The sequence below is a fragment of the Anguilla rostrata genome, chromosome 16, assembly GCF_018555375.3.
Source record: "Anguilla rostrata isolate EN2019 chromosome 16, ASM1855537v3, whole genome shotgun sequence".
NCBI classification, from domain to species: Eukaryota; Metazoa; Chordata; class Actinopteri; order Anguilliformes; family Anguillidae; genus Anguilla; species Anguilla rostrata.
Window position 1 is genome coordinate 5,218,863 of NC_057948.1, and position 21,122 is coordinate 5,239,984.

General features: G+C 41.8%; 4 non-coding genes across 4 annotated transcripts; 2 read left to right on the top strand and 2 right to left on the bottom strand.

Annotated features, from left to right (window-relative positions):
* Positions 1-5,232: 5,232 nt before the first annotated feature.
* Positions 5,233-5,304, bottom strand: trnaw-cca (transfer RNA tryptophan (anticodon CCA)). The gene has a single exon. It is a non-coding gene; the product is annotated as a tRNA-Trp (tRNA).
* Positions 5,305-5,458: 154 nt separating this feature from the next.
* trnak-uuu (transfer RNA lysine (anticodon UUU)) lies at positions 5,459-5,531 on the top strand. The gene has a single exon. It is a non-coding gene; the product is annotated as a tRNA-Lys (tRNA).
* A 6,408-nt stretch (positions 5,532-11,939) lies between these two features.
* On the top strand, positions 11,940-12,012 carry trnak-uuu (transfer RNA lysine (anticodon UUU)). The gene has a single exon. It is a non-coding gene; the product is annotated as a tRNA-Lys (tRNA).
* An 8,287-nt stretch (positions 12,013-20,299) lies between these two features.
* On the bottom strand, positions 20,300-20,382 carry trnal-cag (transfer RNA leucine (anticodon CAG)). Its single transcript has one exon. It is a non-coding gene; the product is annotated as a tRNA-Leu (tRNA).
* Positions 20,383-21,122: the final 740 nt, after the last annotated feature.

Below are 21,122 nucleotides of genomic sequence, written 5' to 3' on the forward strand. Positions count from 1 at the left end.
CAGTCATCCACTACAGTGGTCTTCCTCGGTGCCCAAGCAGACCTTGTCGGGGCCTGGCTGGGTCTCACTCACCTGTGGAACGGAAACCTGGGACAGAGTGCAGGTGAACATGGTCTCGTCCACCTGCGTGGCACAGTCTGACGTGGTAATCTCCACCGTCTGTGTGGCTGCGTCCCGAAAGCTGGTCTCCTTTCTCTCCGCCCCAGAGGACAGGGAAGACCTGTCTGGAATGGAAAGAACAGAAAATGCACCTTGTAACACACAAACTCACACATCACCTCGCTCACACAACTATGAAACACAGGAAGGACATGAAGCACAATGCCTCAAATGTTTTGTGTGCATGTGACACTTCTAACAGGTTACAGCAGGTCCTGTGGCTGTTCAAGCTGGTCTGTAGCTGGTCAAAGTTGGTGAAATCCAATGAAGCAGGTAGAGTAAAAGCTGATGGCAAATCTGGTCGACTAGCTGACTATTCAGGCTGATCAGCTGGAGCCTACCTGGTGTCTCACAGTCCACCCAATTCGAAAATGATCTCCTTATTTGACTAAATGTTCGATTTAGCCAAATCCTCAGAGCTGAAAATTTTGTCGTTTTCAGCTGTTTGTTTGATGATCTCATATCCACTATACGAAAAATTTTCAACCGAGAAGAACTTTTTAAACAACTCAATTCTAGTCAACCCAACTCGTATATCGGCTTCTCGGAGGCTATTTATAAAGACTTTCCTCCTATATTATTTGACGTAATAGAAGAAGAAGAAGACGATCTAAACTGAATTCCATAATTGTTGCCTTCCATAATATTCATAAACTGGGTTCTCCTGTGACGTCAAAGAAACATTCGAATTCTTGTGTTGGTTTGCAACTTGCCTTCGTCTGCTTCTGCAGTCCCAATGCAGTAATGTCACAAGTAACATTAGATAATTGTTGACACTTGACATAATTGAATAATAATAACGGACAATGCCGTATTGTTGTACCAGGCAAACGGGTAGAAATATAACATAAACAGCTCAGGGTTATTTCTTGAGAAAAGTTAATGGCGACCGTTTAACCACAATGCTGGAGAGTAGCGGTATCATCTAAAATAATTTCCCCTTCAGAAATAAATTCACCCGTCATTATGACGTCAACATTTAAAGGGAATGTCCGTTTCAGCTGGAGTGAATACCACTAATTGTCGCCCTTCTAGAAATTCATTTAGAACAGTTTCGTAATATAAATATTGAAATAAATTTCACCAACGCGAAATACGCAATATGATACCACTAAATTACGTATTTTAATTGGAGATAGCAGCAGCAAACACTTTCCTGCTTGGCTGATAACAGAAAGCTAATGTAACTACTACTAACAAAATGTGGTTGTGGAGACGTACTATTAACGTCCTCTATTGGTCTCGTAACGTCCGCGTTACATCTCAATTTACGTAGTATTACCGTAAAAACGTAAGACCAGCGCCCCGTCGCTGCGACGTCGCAAAACAACGTTGTGGATACGTAATAGTTACGTCTTTACAACTTTACGTTTGACAATGTAATAGAATAACCTTACACCGACGTTGTGATTACGTCGCCAGGCAGTCATCCGTCGTAACGTTATAGATTTACGTCGTTGACACGTTGTTTAAACTTCTTTATTACGTTAATTTGAGGGGATTTTCATACATATCGGATGAACCGTTGTTGAAATTGTTGGACCTTTTGTACATAGTCCCCCCAATTTTCGGACATCAAAAAATATTGGACAGTTTAACATAATGTAGAATAAAGTAATCGTTTTTAATATTTTCGCATATCCTTTGCATGCAATGACTTCTTGAAGTCTGTGACGCATAGACATCACCAAATGCTGGGTATCTTCCCTGGTGGTGCTCTGCCAGGCCTGTACTGTGGCCATCTTCAGTTCCTGCTTGTTTTGGTAATTTTTTTGTCTTCGGTCTCCTCTTCAGCATGTAAAATGCATGTTCAATTGGATTCAGATCCGGTGATTGACTCGGCCAGTCAAGGATTTTCCCATTTTGGCCGTCAAAAACCCCTTTGTTGCTCTAGCAGTAGGTTTCGGGTCATTGTCTTGTTGCATGATGAAGTGCCGTCCAATGAGTTTGGAGGCATTTGGTTTTATCTGAGCAGATGAAATATTTATGTAAGACTTCAGAATTCATTGTTCTACTTCTGTCTGCAGTCACATCATCGATGAAGACAAGTGAGCCCGTTCCACTGTCAGCCATACAGGCCCAAGCCATAACACCCCCTCCACCATGTTTCACGGATGAGGTGGTACGCTTTGGATCATGGGCATTTCCTTTTTTTCTCCACACTTTCCTCTTTCCATCACTCTGGTACATGTTAATCTTTGTCTCATCTGTCCAGAAGACTTTGTTCCAGAACTGTTTGGGCTCTTTTAAGCCGCGTTTCCACCAAAATTACCGGGACTACTTTACCAGGAACTAAAAGGTTCCTTCAGCCAATGGTTGTCTGCATTTCCACCGGGGTCTAAAGTACCGCGAAGATTAGGCAAATTAGCCCACTGACGTATGAAAAAGCGACGTTGTCGTCGGTCCATCTGTCATATGATTTCTTCTGTAACCCCATACTACCACCGAAGTAGCCTACATTATTTTCTAATAACTGGGACAGCCCGGAGGGGTTTATTCCACTTATATACAACGGGTTACCAACAATGACTATATATGGTTACTTTTGTATTTATTGATTTTCATATATCCTCTCAAACACATTCATTATGTTTTTATGCGAACATTCGCGGCTATAGGTGCTTTTTAGCAAACTGTAATCTCACCTTTCTGTTCTTTAGACTTATCAGTGGTTTGCATCTTGTAGTGTACCCTCTGTGGTCCTGCTGGCGTAGTCTTCTACGTATGGTAGACTTTGACACATCTACACCTGCATCCAAGAGAGTGTTTTTGATCTGTTGGGCTGTTGTCAGGGGGGTTTTCTTCACCATAGAGAGTATTCTCCAGTCATCCACTACAGTGGTCTTCCTCGGTGTACCGGGTCTTTTGACATAATTGAGTTCACCAGTTGTTTTTTTCTTGTTAATGATGAACCAAACTGTTGACTTGGGCATTCCCAGGGTTTTTGCAATGTTCCTGAATGATTGATTTTAATTTCTGAGCCTTATGATGGCCAGCTTAATTTGCATCGACACTGCTGTCTTCCTCATGTTGTCACACCCCAACAACAATCTCCAAAGGCAATTGCAAAGTCTAGAATCAAGACTAGACATCAACAGCTCTCTTCTGCATTCACTAACGACACAAATGAATAAACCTGCCTAACGAAACACATCTGTGAAGCCAATTCAACAAATACTCATAGTACCTTAAAACGGGGGGGACCATGTACAAAAGGTGCTTGTCATTTATAAACGGTTCATCCGATGTGGAGGAAAATACCCTCAAATTAAAGCTGACAGTCTGCACTTCAACCTCATTGTCATGGTATCCTTTCAAACTCAAAGTGCTAGAGTACAGAACCAAAATAACAAAAAAGGTAACTGTCCAATGAATTATGGTGCTCACTGTATGTGTGGATTTGTAAGAGTCAATATTGATTGAATAGGCCTCGATACGTCCAATTTGTATGTTTGTAATTTAGCTGCCCAGCCTTTCTGTTGCCTGAATGATTGTATGTTTCTTGGTATGTTCGTAAATGTGAATGTTACATGCTGCGAGGGAAATGTGTCCACGGGGACAATACATTTTCTATGTATGTATGTACAATATTTATTTTACAAGTAGCAAATATGCAAGAACTTGTACATTTAGTAAGGAATGTGCATTCTGTAGGTATTCACCAGCAGTTTTGTACATTCAGTTAAATGTCTTGCATGAGGCAATTTGAGGTATTTGACACTTTGATGTGACACAAAGTTTGAATGACGGCAAAATTTAAAAACGCAGGGCCAAATGAATGAGATCCAATCAAACCCCTACCAACAATCTACCAACAATCTACCAAGAATTTAAGGCACTAGCCAATCAGGGCGCGTATCGCTACCAAGAATTGAAGACGCGGCCAATCAGAGCGCGTAAGTCTACCAAGAATTAACCAATCGCTTGCTCGAGTGTCTCGGGCTGAGAGAAGCGCGATCTTGAATGAGGTAAATAGCCGTTTTATTTTCCTGAGTCGGGGGGTAAATATAACCGCAAATTTCACTGAATCATAACTGGGAAAAAGTTACGACAAGCGAATTTACCTTGCCAGCTAGCTGGCTAGCTACGGATAAGTATGGTAACGTTACCAAGTATAAATAAATATTAATTTTAACAATGTTTTAGCTAGCTAGTTACCTTAGCTAATAGGCCCTACCTGTCAGTGTCAGCTTCAAACAAGGTAGCCAACTAACGTTCACCGGTTTAAATTACGGTAGACGATCTAATCTGAGGAACTGTTCTTAATTTACATCAGGCGCAACAAGGTAAATCTATTTCTAACATCTGGTTACAAAGATTAAATACATTTATTTAATTATACCATGTTCAATAAACGCAATGTTAGGAGTTGCTACTAATCGTTTATTTTGTTTGTTCCATGTTCAAACTGGAATGACGTGATCCGAATGTCAGGATTCTGTGCAATTTTATTGGAAGCCCTGGACAAGAAGAGTTAGCTATTTTAGATGGGGGGAGACCATGAAGTGCATTCGTAATATTTTCTCATACACAATTAGATGTGATTATTAGATATAAAGTAGCAATGGATACTGTATGTATAATGATTTTTATGTGTAAAAATATATACTGTCATTTCTTCTGAGATAATTGAATATTGTGTGGAAATGGTATAGTCTGGATAATGTGTAATGTATATAAGCAGGTAATTTGCTCTCAGTGGTGGCTGGCAGTAGGTGAGAGTAATTTAATGGGTATAATTGATGTGCTGATTCTTTTGTTTTGTAAATATGTAGGCTATAAATGTTAGTATAATAGTTGGGGGCACTTTTGTAAATAAAACACCCCACTTGGATTGCACAGGTTTGAGTCTCATCTCCAAAGGTCACTGTAAAATCTGCCAACCTACCATCCTTGTAACAAGCCCTATGGCTCAAATGAACGAAACAGCAAGAAAGGGTGGAAGCCATTGTGTTTTAAGTCCTGGGCCTGAAGTCACAGTGGAGAAATGACTGGTTCCTTTCAGAGCCTGCTGTTCCTTCATAAACTGCAATTTTTTTCCAAATAAGAAGGGTACAGCAGGAAACAAAGAGCTGACCCTGATGTGATTTGAACACGCAACCTTCTGATCTGGAGTCAGATGCGCTACCGTTGCACCACAAAGCCTAAAGCAATGGTTGTATACTGTGACCTGCACCACATTAGCATATTGTTATGCATAAGCAACTCCCCAATGGCAAATATCATAGATTATGAATGTGTTATTCATCTTTCAATATGGATCAGAATCCTGATCCCATGAATCAAATCAGCAACAAGAGCCCGGATAGCTCAGTCGGTAGAGCATCAGACTTTTAATCTGAGGGTCCAGGGTTCAAGTCCCTGTTCGGGCGATATAATTTACAGCGCTTGATCCAAAATAACACTGTGTTCTGACCATAGACTGTGTTTTTAACTCATGATGCACTAGTTTCAAATCAGCAATATAATGAAAATTTACTGACTGTGAATATTTCTGTGTCCCAATGTGGAACCCTCTCCAGAATGAATGGGTTCGTTTAAATAGCTTGTTCTTACTCCTTGCATCCCAATATGGATCCCTGTCCATTTTTTATGGGGCCATTCCAACTGCTTTTTTTCACTCTTTGCATCTCTTCCTTATATCTTTTCCTTGCCCCTTTGTACTACCCACCAGTGGATGCAGGGAGATATGCAAGGATGAGATACAAGAATGCTTTGGGAGGCTTTCCTCTGTCCGTCGCTAATGTGCAGCATCTGGTTGGAAGAGCTGATGACGGTCATGGGCTGGGAGGTGGCGTTCTCTCTCAGCCGCTAGCCCATCTGGATGGGAAGCTTCGGAGCTTCAGCAATCCAATGTAGAATTGTTGTTTATCTATGGCGGCAGTGTGGCACAGTGGGCAAGGAACTGGGCTTGTAACCGAAAGGTCATAGGTTTGGTTCACTGCTGTTGTACCCTTGAGCAAGGTACTTTAGTGTATGTCCAGCTGTATAAATGGATACTCTGGATAAGAGTGTCTGCTAAATGCCTGTAGTGTAGGCTAATGTAATGTACAGCGCCTTGCAGAGCGCGCCTTGCACGTTCCCCGTAACTGGAGGATGGCTCCAGCTTCCACAGCAGTGGCAGCACCTCCTGCTCCCCCATCAGGGGCTTCCACTGGTAGGCTACTCACCCCTCGCGATGTCTGAAAGACAGACCAGACGCAATACACCGTGGGCACGTAGCAGCCAAAACCGCCAATCCATATATGAAATTAAGCCAGAGCTAATGATTTTGGAGACCCGGGGCCAGAATGCTTATAATGTTTGAACTTAGATTTGTTATGTGACAACAAATCCTTTTGCTTATTTCCAGACCCATAATGTGTTATTGGTGGAGAATGAAGAGACAACAGCTGTCACTCCAACCCTCGCTGAAACAGACATTCCCTTTGCATTTTGACATCATAATCTACTTTGGTTGCCACAACCCAGGGAAATAAATGCCATCAAATTTGAGGAAGCACATCGAGGTAAGTAAAATAACGTTGGCTACAGCAGCCGCTTATTCCGCCCAAGATGAACTAAGCTAGCTAGTTGGCTTGCTGTTCTTAGCCAAGCAGGAAAGTGCTTGCTGCTATGTCCGATTTTAATACGCAATTTAGTGGTATTGCGTATTTCGTGCTGGTGAAATTTGTTTCTATATTTATATCACGAAACTCTACTAAATGAATTCCTAGAAGCGCGCCAAGTCATGGTTTTCACTCCAGCTGTGCGACTCCAATAGACAGCGGCTGTCAGTCCAACGCTCACTGAAACAGACGTTCCCATTAAATGTTGACAGGGGTGAATTTATTTCTGAGGGGGAAATTATTTTAGATGACACCTGTACTCTCCAACACTGTGGTTCATCAGTCACCAGTTGTTTACGTTTACGTACATTTCTACTTGTCTGCCTGATGAAAAAAGATAATATATCTTGTTAGTTTTTGTTATTATTGTTATTTCTTATTATTTCAGCTATTATCTCGTATTACTTGTGACATCACTGAGCGCCGAACGATTTCTGAGCTGCACGTAGTTTCTGTAGCTTCTGTATTTCTTTTCGCGTTCGCTTATTGTGTGGTACTAAAGAAATATTTACCAGACCAAGGCAGTATGGTTATGACTGAAGTGTCGGGACTGCATAAGCAGTCAAAGGCAAGTTGCAAAATAACACAAGAATTCGAATGTTTATTTAACGTCACAAGAGAAACCAGTTCACGAATGTTATGGAAGCCAAATAAAATGGAATTCAGTTGAGATCGGCTACAAAATTCTGCTTCTATTACGTCAAATAATATCGAGGAAAAGTCTTTATAAATAGCCACCGAGAAATCCAAGATACAACTAGAATTGATTGTCTGAATGTTCTTAATGGTTAAAACTTTTCTCATAATAGATATGCGATCATCAGAGAAACCGCTCAAAATAACAAAATGTTGGATTTGGCTAAATCGTAAATTTAGTCAAATAAGGAGGTCATTATCGAATCGGGTGGGCTGTGAGGCTACACCAGGTAGGCAAATTTGCCATTGATTTTGCACTTCCAAACAAAACTGTTAGTTAGCTAGTTCACAAATGTGCGTCGCAACTGAAATATCGATAAAAGTTAAAATATCTTGTATGAATGAAGTAATTTTGGTGTCACTCAGGGACTGGGCCACATTACACCCTGTAGTAAATTTACTATTGGTCTGCCCTGGCACGTCACAGTGCACAAGTAGATTGACTTTAGAAGCTATTTCAGTCTTTCCCTGAGAAGCTTCCTCCTACTTCATAAACACACATTGCTGCTGAAAATTCCAGTGTAAACCAGCCTAAACTGGTCACGCTGGTTTAAACTGTGATACGTTTTGATACTTTCAGCTGGTCAACCAGTTTGACCATCAGTTTACTCTACCTGCTTCATTGGATTTGACCAGCTTTGGCCAGCTACAGACTAGCTTTGAACAGCTCCAGACCAGCTGTGATGACTAGAAGTGTCTGTTTCATAGTTGTGTAAGCAAGGTGAAGTGTGAGTGTGTGTCACAAAGTGCCTTGTTCTGTTTCTTTTCATTCCAGACAGGTCCTCCCTGTCGTCTGGGGCTGAGAGAAATCTCTCCTCAGGGACCAGACCGGTCAAGGAGACCAGCTTTCGGGATGCAGCCACCCAAACAGTGGAGATTACCACATCAGATTGTGCCACGCAGGTGGACGAGACCATGTTCACCTGCAGTGTGTCCCAGGATGACGTTTCGCAGGTTAGTGAGACCCTACCAGGTCAGCTCCTGTGTTCGTCAATAACGTGTTTCTGAACATCCATTAGAATATATCATATTGCAATATTGTTGTATCTCATGCAGATTATAATATCTATGGTTCTACTTGTGTGCAAAAAGTTCATTAGTAAATTGACACTAATCCTTTATGGAATAGAAAACATCTGTTGGGTAACGGTAATGTTGTGATATTTTTGTTTGTAGCAGGGGTGTCAAGTGTGTGTGCTGGCTCACTAATCGGCTGAAGTGTTTGTCATAAAAATCTGCTGTGACGCTCTCCTGCTGTGTAGACTTGATTTAAATGGACTTTTAACAGAGCAGCAATGCTTCATGCTTCTGATTACTTTGCTTCTTTTTCAGGCCTCTGAGCAGTGCCTGGATTCTCTATCCTGGCATTCAGAGTATGCTGAAGAGGCCCACAAGGTCTGCTTGGGTAAGAGCTTGCCTACTGTAGCTGCACACGGATTGGTCAATAGATTGAAAATGGCTTCTGCTACTGACGGTCCCAGAGAGGAGCCAATCAGAATGGGTGTTGCTGAATGGACCGACTTGCCTGTTCTGTCCTGCTGTACAACATCCTGCATCCTTTTGATCATGCACACAGGAGTCACTTCTGTACACCACGTGACTGCAAATTTGGAGCTCCAGTTCACTCTACTGCTTTCAGAATAGACTGGGCTTAGGGGAATTGCAACCAGTATGAATAGGGGTCCTGGACACAGTGTTATCTTACTGTGGGACTGTGCCATTCTCTCTTGAACAGCTCTGGAAATGCACGCACTGGAAAACCCGCCCTTCAGCACAGGGTTCCAGCATTCCAAAAAGAGGTCCTTCCAATCGCGCATACCTGTCCTGGCTCGCACCACCAGCAGCAGAGGGGTAAGTGCTGCTCTCCCAAGACCCGACCTGATCCTGCTGGTCAGAACAAAAATGTTCTGCAGATTAAACAAAACAGTTTAGCTCGTTGTCTGACCATTTAATTTGAATTTAAACTTGTTCCTGGTGGCTAAATGTCATGTTGTCTTTTTGTTTTGTTGTTATATTCTAGAGATGTAAGGATGTCCAAAAGATGGGAACCATCACCCATGACGTACGCTGTCTGAAAAAAGCTTGACTGGTGAGCACCAGCATGGTGTGGCTGAAGGTTCACTTATGCCACAACTTCAGTAATGATACAGAGATTGAGATGGGCAGCTGCTGTTGTGTGGGTAGGTTCATTGTGTACTTGTAGCAGTGGAACTGTTGGTAATTCCTGTTGTTTTGGGGTACTCTGTTCTCAGCTGGAATTGGACAAAACAGTCAAGCAGGTGGCAAGATAGCAGCGGAACCTTGTTGCAGCGTGCCACAGGCCCTTAGCCAGAACACCACCCCAGCTCATGACCATCATCAGCGCTTTCAACTAGATGCTGCAGACCTTCTAATTCCATCTTCCCTCAGAACCACATTCCATCTTCCCTCTAAACCAGCTGCTGATACTATCTTCCTTCTAAGCTACCTTCTGATACTATCTTCCTTCTAAGCTACCTTCTGATACTATCTTCCTTCTAAGCTACCTTCTGACACTATCTTCCTTCTAAACCACCTTCTGATACTGTCTTCCTTCTAAGCTACCTTCTGATTCCATCTTCCCTCTAAACCAGCTGCTGGTACCATCTTCCTTATAAGTCATGTTCTTACCATCAACACTGTACCCATCTCCATATCCCCCTTTTCCATCTCTTCAACAAAATAAAAAATAATCTAACCAACATTCAAATTGGACCTGGTATTATCAGCACTTCCAGATAATGGAGACCTAATTTCACAGGTCACAATATTTATTTTACAAGTAGCAAATATACAAGAACTTGTACATTTAGTAAGGAATATGCATTCTGTAGGTATTCACCAGCAGTTTTGTACATTCAGTTAAATGTCTTGCATGAGGCAATTTGAGGTATTTGACACTTTGATGTGACACAAAGTTTGAATGACGGCAAAATAAAAAAACGCAGGGCCAAATGACTGAGATCCAATCAAACCCCTACCAACAATCTACCAAGAATTTAAGGCACTAGCCAATCAGGGCGCGTATCGCTACCAAGAATTGAAGACGCGGCCAATCAGAGCGCGTATGTCTACTAAGAATTAACCAATCGCTTGCTCGAGTGTCTCGGGCTGAGAGAAGCGCGATCTTGAATGAGGTAAATAGCCGTTTTATTTTCCTGAGTCGGGGGGTAAATATAACCGCATATTTCACTGAATCATAAGTGGGAAAAAGTTACGACAAGCGAATTTACCTTGCCAGCTAGCTGGCTAGCTACGGATAAGTATGGTAACGTTACCAAGTATAAAGAAATATTAATTTTAACAATGTTTTGGCTAGCTAGTTGCCTTAGCTAATAGGCCCTACCTGTCAGTGTCAGCTTCAAACAAGTTAGCCGGTAACGTTCACCGGTTTAAATTACGGTAGACGATCTAATCTGAGGAACTGTTCTTAATTTACATCAGGCGCAACAAGGTAAATATATTTCTAACATCTGGTTACAAAGATTAAATACATGTATTTAATTATACCATGTTCAATAAACGCAATGTTAGGAGTTGCTACTAATCGTTTATTTTGTTCCATGTTCAAACTGGAATGACGTGATCCGAATGTCAGGATTCTTTGCAATTTTATTGGAAGCCCTGGACAAGAAGAGTTAGCTATTTTAGATGGGGGGAGACCATGAAGTGCATTCGTAATATTTTCTCATACACAATTAGATGTGATTATTAGATATAAAGTAGCAATGGATACTGTATGTATAATGATTTTTATGTGTAAAAATATATACTGTCATTTCTTCTGAGATAATTGAATATTGTGTGGAAATGGTATAGTCTGGATAATGTGTAATGTATATAAGCAGGTAATTTGCTCTCAGTGGTGGCTGGCAGTAGGTGGGTGTAATTTAATGGGTATAATTGATGTGCTGATTCTTTTGTTTTGTAAATATGTATAAATGTTAGTATAATAGTTGGGGGCACTTTCGTAAATAAAACACCCCACTTGGATTGCACAGGTTTGAGTCTCATCTCCAAAGGTCACTGTAAAATCTGCCAACCTACCATCCTTGTAACAAGCCCTATGGCTCAAATGAACGAAACAGCAAGAAAGGGTGGAAGCCATTGTGTTTTAAGTCCTGGGCCTGAAGTCACAGTGGAGAAATGACTGGTTCCTTTCAGAGCCTGCTGTTCCTTCATAAACTGCAATTTCTTTCCAAATAAGAAGGGTACAGCAGGAAACAAAGAGCTGACCCTGATGTGATTTGAACACGCAACGTTCTGATCTGGAGTCAGATGCGCTACCGTTGCACCACAAAGCCTAAAGCAATGGTTGTGTACTGTGACCTGCACCACATTAGCATATTGTTATGCATAAGCAACTCCCCAATGGCAAATATCATAGATTATGAATGTGTTATTCATCTTTCAATATGGATCAGAATCCTGATCCCATGAATCAAATCAGCAACAAGAGCCTGGATAGCTCAGTCGGTAGAGCATCAGACTTTTAATCTGAGGGTCCAGGGTTCAAGTCCCTGTTCGGGTGAAATAATTTACAGCGCTTGATCCAAAATAACACTGTGTTCTGACCATAGACTGTGTTTTTAACTCATGATGCACTAGTTTCAAATCAGCAATATAATGAAAATTTACTGACTGTGAATATTTCTGTGTCCCAATGTGGAACCCTCTCCAGAATCAATGGGTTCGTTTAAATAGCTTGTTCTTACTCCTTGCATCCCGATATGGATCCCTGTCCATTTTTTATGGGGCCATTCCAACTGCTTTTTTTCACTCTTTGCATCTCTTCCTTATATCTTTTCCTTGCCCCTTTGTACTACCCACCAGTGGATGCAGGGAGATATGCAAGGATGAGATACAAGAATGCTTTGGGAGGCTTTCCTCTGTCCGTCGCTAATGTGCAGCATCTGGTTGGAAGAGCTGATGACGGTCATGGGCTGGGAGGTGGCGTTCTCTCTCAGCCGCTAGCCCATCTGGATGGGAAGCTTCGGAGCTTCAGCAATCCAATGTAGAATTGTTTATCTATGGCGGCAGTGTGGCACAGTGGGCAAGGAACTGGGCTTGTAACCGAAAGGTCATAGGTTTGGTTCACTGCTGTTGTACCCTTGAGCAAGGTACTTTAGTGTATGTCCAGCTGTATAAATGGATACTCTGGATAAGAGTGTCTGCTAAATGCCTGTAGTGTAGGCTAATGTAATGTACAGCGCCTTGCAGAGCGCGCCTTGCACGTTCCCCGTAACTGGAGGATGGCTCCAGCTTCCACAGCAGTGGCAGCACCTCCTGCTCCCCCATCAGGGGCTTCCACTGGTAGGCTACTCACCCCTCGCGATGTCTGAAAGACAGACCAGACGCAATACACCGTGGGCACGTAGCAGCCAAAACCGCCAATCCATATATGAAATTAAGCCAGAGCTAATGATTTTGGAGACCCGGGGCCAGAATGCTTATTAAATGTTTGAACTTAGATTTGTTATGTGACAACAAATCCTTTTGCTTATTTCCAGACCCATAATGTGTTATTGGTGGAGAATGAAGAGACAACAGCTGTCACTCCAACCCTCGCTGAAACAGACATTCCCTTTGCATTCTGACATCATAATCTACTTTGGTTGCCACAACCCAGGGAAATAAATGCCATCAAATTTGAGGAAGCACATCGAGGTAAGTAAAATAACGTTGGCTACAGCAGCCGCTTATTCCGCCCAAGATGAACTAAGCTAGCTAGTTGGCTTGCTGTTCTTAGCCAAGCAGGAAAGTGCTTGCTGCTATGTCCGATTTTAATACGCAATTTAGTGGTATTGCGTATTTCGTGCTGGTGAAATTTGTTTCTATATTTATATCACGAAACTCTACTAAATGAATTCCTAGAAGCGCGCCAAGTCATGGTTTTCACTCCAGCTGTGCGACTCCAATAGACAGCGGCTGTCAGTCCAACGCTCACTGAAACAGACGTTCCCATTAAATGTTGACAGGGGTGAATTTATTTCTGAGGGGGAAATTATTTTAGATGACCCCTGTACTCTCCAACACCGTGGTTCATCAGTCACCAGTTGTTTACGTTACATTTCTACTTGTCTGCCTGATAAAAAAAGATAATATATCTTGTTAGTTTTTGTTATTATTGTTATTTCTTATTATTTCAGCTATTATCTCGTATTACTTGTGACATCACTGAGCGCCGAACGATTTCTGAGCTGCACGTAGTTTCTGTAGCTTCTGTATTTCTTTTCGCGTTCGCTTATTGTGTGGTACTAAAGAAATATTTACCAGACCAAGGCAGTATGGTTATGACTGAAGTGTCGGGACTGCATAAGCAGTCAAAGGCAAGTTGCAAAATAACACAAGAATTCGAATGTTTATTTAACGTCACAAGAGAAACCAGTTCACGAATGTTATGGAAGCCAAATAAAATGGAATTCAGTTGAGATCGGCTACAAAATTCTGCTTCTATTACGTCAAATAATATCGAGGAAAAGTCTTTATAAATAGCCACCGAGAAATCCAAGATACAACTAGAATTGATTGTCTGAATGTTCTTAATGGTTAAAACTTTTCTCATAATAGATATGCGATCATCAAAGAAACCGCTCAAAATAACAAAATGTTGGATTTGGCTAAATCGTAAATTTAGTCAAATAAGGAGGTCATTATCGAATCGGGTGGGCTGTGAGGGTACACCAGGTAGGCAAATTTGCCATTGATTTTGCACTTCCAAACAAAACTGTTAGTTAGCTAGTTCACAAATGTGCGTCGCAACTGAAATATCGATAAAAGTTAAAATATCTTGTATGAATGAAGTAATTTTGGTGTCACTCAGGGACTGGGCCACATTACACCCTGTAGTAAATTTACTATTGGTCTGCCCTGGCACGTCACAGTGCACAAGTAGATTGACTTTAGAAGCTATTTCAGTCTTTCCCTGAGAAGCTTCCTCCTACTTCATAAACACACGTTGCTGCTGAAAATTCCAGTGTAAACCAGCCTAAACTGGTCACGCTGGTTTAAACTAGAGACTGTAAAAAATATGGACAAAGCTACTGTGACGTCACCCATTGACTCTCCGTGGGTCTCCGAAAATACGTTTTGAAGCTCAATGGCGGGCGCGGCCATTTTGGAGTTGGAGCCAAAACCACATAGTTTAAAAGCCGCTCTGTGATTTTTACAATTTGATTGACAGTCCGGTGCGGAAAAGCCCATCAACCTGAACGAGGCTAGCTGACTGTCTGCCGTTATGTTTTAAAATATATTATCAGATGTTTACGGAGTTTAATTTCCATCCGTGACTGTACTGTCATGTAATCACGTTATATGTATGACATTAAAAATACAATTAGGCTATGTTCAGTTATCTTCAATTCATGTTTCTCAGCAAAACGAATATGCTTAACTAGCATATCAGCTTGCCAGTGAGCTAGGTAGGCTATCCGTGGTTAGCTCACGCATTAGCAATATGAACCACAGGGGAAGAACATTGACTACACTGATGGTCAATCAATCGGAGATGTGTAGGCTACTGGTGATTTGACTAGGCTAATTTTCGTATAACTGTCTGGTAGATCTGCTGTTAACCGAGCAAGTTATCGTCGTAGGTTTTCGCCAGTCAGTTAATGAGCCAGTAACTGCTACTACTAGCTACTCCATCGCCGTTTGTGGTGTTCACTTGCTGGGTGACGCTAGCTGACCGATCGTTCGCAAATCACTTTCTACCGAATAAAAATTAACACTGTCAGCGGTGATTAACAAATCTACCAAGTATTTTAATAACTGATCTGCAGGCGTGTAAATATGACAACGCACTTTGTACAGCAAGTTTTCCACCTGGTGCATGAAGACAAAAATAATGTAGCCTACGTTGAATTTCTAATTATTATTAGGCTATCATTTTTTTCTTGTAAATCATCAAAACCATTGGAGAAAAGCCAATATACGCAAGGAGCCCCCAGAACCGATTCTGAGAAACACTGTCTTAAATGCCTAGCTTGTCGGTCTCTTAAATGCTAAAAACATATTCCTTTCTAAATGCCAAGATGGTTAATTTCGTTAAATTCTGTGTGTGTGATTTCAGCAAATGAACCTTGAGACTCTTAATTCGCTTCGTGAAACTGAAAAAGTGTTTATCCCAAAATCGGGATTATAGTAGCTTTGTCACATGCTTGAAGCATGGCCCAGGTAGACATTTACGGAATGTACGACTGACAAGCCGCCAAACACGTCTGACAGATTGAATGTTTGCCGGTTAAGGTTAGCTAGCTAGTCAAATGGCTTGGTAGCCGAAGTTGCGAACTGTTTTAGCATAGGCTACTACTGGACTACCAAATATAGCAAGCTGATTACGCTTTCTGCCAACTAATTATTTGGTTAAGTAGGCTAAAGGAAATAGTAAAAATGACTCGGCTACCGAAAAACTTAAGAGGAGGATTATTTTATGGTCGTCTAGTGCAGCTGTAAATAGCACACGCCATAATGAAATCACCACGAAATGGGATGCCTGCATTTTCAGACTTAGCACAGGCGGACCGTAGCCGGAGCCGCAATGGCAAGGCCAAGAAGCGCCACCGCCCACCCCAGTGACCATAGACTGTGGCCCCTACTGTAGCATAGTCCTCCGAAGTAATCCGGAAGTGACGCAAGCTGTACCTCATTGGTCCAGAACAAATATTGGCCCTGTACCCAAATGATGCAATAAATCATAAAATAGACCCATGGACAGTCATAAGACGAATAAAATACACCTATTATGACTATTTGTTCTTGTGAGAAAAAATTAGTGGCTTTGTATTTTTATTGCATTTGTACCGTAGACTTACATGGAAACCGGATATGAAAACACCTATACTGGAGCCATCCGTAGTGGCGCTAGTGAGCAACCAGGAACTACAACACCAGGAAATGAGCTTCAAAAACGAAGTCTGGTTTTGGCCGCTTGGTTTAAACTGATGCGTTTTGATACTTTCAGCTGGTCAACCAGTTTGACCATCAGTTTACTCTACCTGCTTCATTGGATTTGACCAGCTTTGGCCAGCTACAGACTAGCTTTGAACAGCTCCAGACTAGCTGTGATGACTAGAAGTGTCTGTTTCATAGTTGTGTAAGCAAGGTGAAGTGTGAGTGTGTGTCACAAAGTGCCTTGTTCTGTTTCTTTTCATTCCAGACAGGTCTTCCCTGTCGTCTGGGGCTGAGAGAAATCTCTCCTCAGGGACCAGACCGGTCAAGGAGACCAGCTTTCGGGATGCAGCCACCCAAACAGTGGAGATTACCACATCAGATTGTGCCACGCAGGTGGACGAGACCATGTTCGCCTGCAGTGTGTCCCAGGATGACGTTTCGCAGGTTAGTGAGACCCTACCAGGTCAGCTCCTGTGTTCGTCAATAACGTGTTTCTGAACATCCATTAGAATATATTGCAATATTGTTGTATCTCATGCAGATTATAATATCTATGGTTCTACTTGTGTGCAAAAAGTTCATTAGTAAATTGACACTAATCCTTTATGGAATAGAAAACATCTGTTGGGTAACGGTAATGTTGTGATATTTTTGTTTGTAGCAGGGGTGTCAAGTGTGTGTGCTGGCTCACTAATCGGCTGAAGTGTTTGTCATAAAAATCTGCTGTGACGCTCTCCTGCTGTGTAGACTTGATTTAAATTGACTTTTAACAGAGCAGCAATGCTTCATGCTTCTGATTACTTTGCTTCTTTTTCAGGCCTCTGAGCAGTGCCTGGATTCTCTATCCTGGCATTCAGAGTATGCTGAAGAGGCCCACAAGGTCTGCTTGGGTAAGAGCTTGCCTACTGTAGCTGCACACGGATTGGTCAATAGATTGAAAATGGCTTCTGCTACTGACGGTCCCAGAGAGGAGCCAATCAGAATGGGTGTTGCTGAATGGACCGACTTGCCTGTTCTGTCCTGCTGTACAACATCCTGCATCCTTTTGATCATGCACACAGGAGTCACTTCTGTACACCACGTGACTGCAAATTTGGAGCTCCAGTTCACTCTACTGCTTTCAGAATAGACTGGGCTTAGGGGAATTGCAACCAGTATGAATAGGGGTCCTGGACACAGTGTTATCTTACTGTGGGACTGTGCCATTCTCTCTTGAACAGCTCTGGAAATGCACGCACTGGAAAACCCGCCCTTCAGCACAGGGTTCCAGCTTTCCAAGAAGAGCTCATTCCGATCGCGCATACCTGTCCTGGCTCGCACCACCAGCAGCAGAGGGGTAAGTGCTGCTCTCCCAAGACCCGATCTGATCCTGCTGGTCAGAACAAAAATGTTCTGCAGATTAAACAAAACAGCTTAGCTCGTTGTCTGACCATTTAATTTGAATTTAAACTTGTTCCTGGTGGCTAAATGTCATGTTGTCTTTTTGTTTTGTTGTTATATTCTAGAGATGTAAGGATGTCCAAAAGATGGGAACCATCACCCATGACGTACGCTGTCTGAAAAAAGCTTGACTGGTGAGCACCAGCATGGTGTGGCTGAAGGTTCACTTATGCCACAACTTCAGTAATGATACAGAGATTGAGATGGGCAGCTGCTGTTGTGTGGGTAGGTTCATTGTGTACTTGTAGCAGTGGAACTGTTGGTAATTCCTGTTGTTTTGGGGTACTCTGTTCTCAGCTGGAATTGGACAAAACAGTCAAGCAGGTGGCAAGATAGCAGCGGAACCTTGTTGCAGCGTGCCACAGGCCCTTAGCCAGAACACCACCCCAGCTCATGACCATCATCAGCGCTTTCAACTAGATGCTGCAGACCTTCTAATTCCATCTTCCCTCAGAACCACATTCCATCTTCCCTCTAAACCAGCTGCTGATACTATCTTCCTTCTAAGCTACCTTCTGATACTATCTTCCTTCTAAGCTACCTTCTGATACTATCTTCCTTCTAAGCTACCTTCTGACACTATCTTCCTTCTAAACCACCTTCTGATACTGTCTTCCTTCTAAGCTACCTTCTGATTCCATCTTCCCTCTAAACCAGCTGCTGGTACCATCTTCCTTATAAGTCATGTTCTTACCATCAACACTGTACCCATCTCCATATCCCCCTTTTCCATCTCTTCAATAAATAACAAAATAAAAAATAATCTAACCAACATTCAAATTGGACCTGGTATTATCAGCACTTCCAGATAATGGAGACCTAATTTCACAGGTCACTGTCCATCCTCCCTCTATGTGGGGGCACAACAAATACTCATAGTACCTTAAAACGGGGGGGACCATGTACAAAAGGTGCTTGTCATTTATAAACGGTTCATCCTATATGGATGAAAATACCCTCAAATTAAAGCTGACAGTCTGCACTTCAACCTCATTGTCATGGTATCCTTTCAAACTCAAAGTGCTAGAGTACAGAACCAAAATAACAAAAAAGGTCACTGTTCAATGTTTTTTAAGGCCACTACATTACATTACATTATTAGCAGATTATTTTTTGCATACCAAAGGTCATTGGAACAACTACAAACCACGGGTTGAATAAGGTATAATAGATGGGGCCACACTAGATGGGATCATTTCTTTTAATATGCCAAAAAATGGAACATAAATGCATCTGCAACCTATGATAGTTTTCATTGTTTCACAACACTGCAGGGCCAGTACATAATATGACTGCAACTATCACAGTGTTGATATTACTTTACGCTATTATAACGTTCTCTAGCTTTTTGCTACAGTTGTTCACAGAAATTATAAAGGAGGACTCAATTATCATAATCAAAGTTTATACATCCCTGGGTTTCTTACGACAAGAAAAACATTTAACAAATAAAATGTCCGGGTGTATTTCTAGGACATTTTACATTCTTACAGTTTGCTAGATTATTTGCAGACAGCAACAAAGGATTTAGCAACAAAGGACAAAGAAATTAAATGCACAAAATAGCTAAATTTATAAACACACATAAAAAGGCTATTTATCATGGCAGAGAAAATACATTTAAACGTTATAAATACATTTACCTTGTTGCGTCTGATGTAAATTAAGAACAGTTCCCACAGATTACGTTGTCTACCGTAATTTAAACCGGTGAACGTTAGTTGGCTACCTTGTTTGAAGCTGACAGGTATTAACTAAGGTGAATAGCAAGCTAAAACGTTGTTAAAATTAATATTTCTTTACAGTTGGTAACGTTACCGTACTTATCAGTAGCTAGCCAGCAAGCTGGAAAGGTAAATTCGCTTGTGGTAACTTTTCCCACTTTCATTCAGTGAATTTTGCGGTTATATTTACCTTCCGACGCAGGAAAATACAACAACGATTTACCTCATTCAAGATTCGCGCGTTTCTCAGCCTGAGACCCTCGACCAAGCGATTGGTTAATTCTTGGTAATTTTTTGGTAGACATACGCGCCCTGATTGGCTATCCCTTTCAATTCCTGGTAGATTCTTGATAGCGAAAGGGGATTTGATTGGATTTCACTACCAAGAATAACAGAGACTCAAGGCTTCCACGGGACGCCATCATTTATAGGACAAGCTATTAACGAAAACATAGAATATCCTCGAACAAGGAGCACCCGTGAACTAATGCCATTACACTAGGTTTATGTAAGGCAGTGGTAACTAACCCTGTTCATTTCAACCCTAATTTCGCACACCTGACTCAACTCATTAGAAACTCAAACCAACAGGACAGTATATCTACAGAAAGAGGGTTGGTTAACACTGATTTCAGGAATGCAGGGTGTTTTAACTACATGCTACTTGTTTCCGGTCTGTTCAGAGCATGTTAATTGTGTACTGACCTTTTTACAGTCTCTGGTACTGACATACAAAACTAATTTGGCACTATCAAAAGAGGTTGTCAGAAGTGGGATTCGAACCCACGCCTCCAGAGGAGACTGCGACCTGAACGCAGCGCCTTAGACCGCTCGGCCATCCTGACATAGCACATGTCATTGTTAACTGTAATTCTTATTATTGCTAAATAGTAATTGAGTGACGTACTAAATCTGTTTCCATGACAGTTTCCACCTCCAGGGAGTGGAAAAGAAACATTTTAATATGATAACCACGTCTCTGCGTCCAAAAACAGTAGCGCGCGCGACTCTCAATCCTTAACTAACTCGCTACAATTAAGGTTTGTGAAAATATATCAACTTTTTATAAATATTTATTCTTTTGAAAGATTTCAGATTAGAGATAGCACGGAGCACTTCATTTTATTAAAGTAAACGGTACGTCGAAAATAGATGGGAGCGAAAACTGTACTGCATTGCGCTTGGATGCTTCAACAGTAGTTCTTTTCTTTCGTATCTCCTAGCCGTAGACACCCCTCCCCGGTATTCCTCACGCTGCCCCATTAGCGCTTACTACCAGATACCCTTACCAGCCTCGCGTTATGGGTGTGTGTGCGCCTTCACGGGCAACTCAATTAACTAGGAATCTCTTCTAACACTTAGTTCTTACATCCTTATTGCCAGCCAACATGGCCTTTTCCCCAGACGATGTAACTCGTTAATACACATGCTACTACTTTTTTACAAGAAAGGCTGTAAGCATGGTAGCTGTAACAAGCCAAACACTGAGCAGAGGGACAAATCACCAGTCATATAACCACTTACCTACAAAAATCACAAGCAAGGTCTCTCCAAGTCAGGCTATAATGGAACAGATTGGAAATGC